We start from the raw sequence: 3,907 nt of genomic DNA on the forward strand, positions 1-3,907 counted from the left end.
CTACGCAAATTAAGGAGAGAGACATCTGCAGCCGCAACATACTGGTGGTCTGAGGCAATTAAGGCAGGGGTACGAGGCGAAGGGGGGAGGGGGAGAGCGCAGGACAGAGGAAAAGACAGTCCTGCCTGCCGGTGCATAGAGATGAAGTCAGGCTCACATTACAATGAGCTGGGCTACAATAGAGGGAGCCGTCCAAGTGGAGGGGGACGGGGGGTTGAAGATTAATGTACGGAGAAGCCGGCAACAACACTTTGTGCAGCCAAAATAAGAGGTGGGGCCTTCGGGGCTGAATTGAGCCCGAGTTATAAAGTGTGTCCTTTTCTGCTGTCTTCCCCATTCGAGGCCTGAGGTCATTTACAGAGGTGACAGCTTAGACGTGCACTGTTGTGGATTTAATGTGGAGCGTTTTCACCCATTTTTCTCCCCACCCGTCCCCCTTCAGCTCTGGAGAGGTGACGTGACAAAGCGGGGTCATCCCCGGGATTAGACCCCTTTAACGTTGCCTTTATTTATCGACTGGGTGCTGAGGGGGAAATTCGGGCCGAGGGAAGAATGCCGTGGTGGTGTTTACAGGCTCATCCCTCCAGGGATATATGTGTGCAACAATGCCGTCCGCATGCAGATTTGCATAACTTGGGCGTATCTAAACAGGCTCAAGTTGTTTTAAATAACTGGGGCAACTAACAGGATGCAATTGTTTTGTGGGGGACGTTTGGTCTTCAGATAACTAAAGACAAATCGTACTCCCATTAGCATGCACAAATGCCGTGATCGTGAAAAATGTGCAGGTGCTCTGATATTTTTTCAAGGTCACATATGATTAGTGAACAAATTCACTTGTTTGTTAAGGGGCAAATAAAACTCTACGCTCTACACTCAAGTTTACAAAGATTGTTTTACAAGAAAATACTATTTCATTTTTTCTACTTCAAAATTTCACGTTTAATTCAATGTGTTACTTGCTGTTTCTTTGTAATTATTTGTGAAACTAACTAGCAATATGAAAATATAAATATATCATATATATATATATATATATATAGGCTATATATATATATATATATATATAGGCTATATATATATATATATATTGTAATTCAGCTAAGAGGTCATGTCGTGATGTATTGATCTTCACACATCTTCACATGATACAAATTTGCAGGTCAGAGTTCACCAAACTTGAACTTTGGAATACAGCAAATTGTGACACTTCTTCACATGAACTTGCATTATTACCAGAATTTGCATGCATATGAATGGAAGTGAATGGAGTGAAAAGTGTCGTGTGACCACTACTTTAAACATGTTACATTTACTTCTTAAGCTGCATTACTGTTATACTGTAGGTGCATTCAGTATTGTCATCATCAAGAGTTTTGCCAATAAAAAATAGAAAGAAAAGTATATGGAAAATTATGTTTAAAATCATGTGATGATGATCTGTAGTCAGTACCCTAAAAAAGCAGTTTTAGGTCATCTCGCATATCGAGATCGCATGACCAACTAAGTAGTACTACTTACTTTATCTCATGAACACCTTATTAGACACCTTTGCTTATAGAATTCAATCATTATTTCTGACTTCCACTACTGTTTTTCTACAATGGCACTAGTGATAACTGATAACTTGTGCTTTTGCACAACGCTACATCCACTCCAGTAGGTGCCAGTATAAGTCCAAGGTGACTTTTGAGTTTCTCCGAGAGTTTCTTCTATCAAATTGTTTTAATAATCTGGCAGTTTAACAAGGAATTGTACCAACATCATAGTTGTGCAGCTTATTATTTTTGTATATTTTTTTCTGAAACCATTGTGGCAACTCTTGAAGCTCCATTATAGTGTGCGATCCAAAAACATGAGACCAAATTCAAAATCTGGGACCAAAAAAAGAGAAAGCTTTAGTATTTGAAAACGTGATCATCTGGTTTTACACAGACTTGTGGAGTTCATTCAGCTCGGACGCAGCTGTCATTAAAGCAAAAAGGATACCAACCCAATACTAAGACATTCTGAAATTCATCAAAATGTTTTAATTCAACTTTCCACTCAAACTGATATGCTAATACTATAATTTAGGTAACTTTTTACAATAAGGTTCCATTTGTTAACATTAATTAACAACTTATTTAGAAATTAGTTAACTTGATTACTATTAGTTAACATGAACTAACAATGAAAAATACTTCTAAAGCATTTATAAATCTTAATTACTCTTAATTTCAACAGTTTCTCAAGGGTGTAGAATTTAGTAGGGACACAATATGCAGCGACTACTAAATTGTCCCTAGCAATAATTTTGATCAAACAATTAAATATATGTGTATGTAACCACTGTTGTAATTTCGGCCGCATCTGAAACAGGTCATACCATTGATATCACCTGAGAAGTTCAAGTAAATACACTAGAAAACCACGTTTTCAAGGCCGTACATTTAATACATGGATGAAGTAAGAACATATGGTAGCCGAAGTGTTTAAAACATACGTGCACAGTTCAGTTGAATGATAAAGTTTACCCTCTTGATGGGTAAAATGTACAAAGCACACTGTTAGCTGAAATATCCACAAAATAAAACACGACACTGAAATAAGAGTGCGGTTTATCTGTCAATCAGATGCGTGTGAAGGTTGTGTTTTCTGTCAGAATCATCACTGGTCCAATTCATTTTAAATATCAAAATAAAATAAGACACCCAGAGCTCTGATGCTGCTGTAATGTTGTTGGTTTTAAATCATCAAAATTGTGTAATTACTGTCTGATGAATATGCTACCATAAAAAGCTCTCTTTATGAATTATAATAGCCTATGCTGGCTAGCTATAAATGTATGTTGGCTACAATAGCAATAAACTTTAGATGATATGAAACTGTGGTCAAAAGTCTATCATAAATGTAAAAACGGTGGGGAAGTTGGATGGGGAGTGCTGTTATGACCCTACCAATGTCAAAATTAAACCTTCACCCTAGCTGTTTTGTGTTCATCTGCTTCTCCCGTTTGCCCTTTTTACATTGACTATCACTCTATAGACTAATACATTCAGATATAACAATCATTTCTCAAATATTTATTACAATATATACTGATAAATTGAACATTCGCTTCAATGGTATGAGATGACTGGATAGTTTCAACTAATTTCCAACGGAACTGCAGAGGTCAAACTATTTTAAATATTGTGAATTAAGTTACAAACTCGATCACAATGCACAATGTTTCCATCTAACATGTATTTTGGGGTGCAGCTATAGTCATTTTAATGGAGTGATTTCAGCAGTAAAGCAGTTACCTCACCTGAATATGTTTGTAGCTTTGTGTTGGACGTTTACACGTGGAAAGCAGTTATCTTATGGCTTTTTTATTTGTAAACATCATACGTTTTTCGCTTATTTCAGTTAATGTCATAAAACTAGCGAGTTATGCCTGTAGTAGTACCGAGAGTGTCGCGAATACATGGCTGAAGGCACAGAAAGCGGAGGAACAAACAATCCGATTCAACTGAGTGAGTCATTAACGCTGGAAGTACTCCGATTGATTCAAACTCAACCTCGATTCACTAGCAAAAATCAGATCAAAAGATTTTCAAATTTCGACATCGCTTGTAATGATTTTAAAAAGCACGCAGTGATGAGTGTAACGGAGCTTTTCGAAACTCCGAATTAGTTAAACCATTGCGTCGCAAAATGATTCGAAGCGCTTCAATCGGATCGAGTATCTCGAATCATTTGATTCAGATCGGAACTTCGGAGTGGGTTCGTGAATCATTTCCCGAATTTAAAGGGGTCATATGATGCGATTTCAATTTTTCCTTTCTCTTTGGAGTGTTACAAGCTCTTGGTGCAGAAAGAAGATCTGTAAAGTTGCAAAGACTAAAGTCTCAAATCCAAAGAGATATTCTTTATAAAAGTT

The sequence above is a fragment of the Sinocyclocheilus anshuiensis genome, unplaced genomic scaffold, assembly GCF_001515605.1.
Source record: "Sinocyclocheilus anshuiensis isolate Anshui unplaced genomic scaffold, SAMN03320099.WGS_v1.1 scaffold535, whole genome shotgun sequence".
NCBI classification, from domain to species: domain Eukaryota; kingdom Metazoa; phylum Chordata; class Actinopteri; order Cypriniformes; family Cyprinidae; genus Sinocyclocheilus; species Sinocyclocheilus anshuiensis.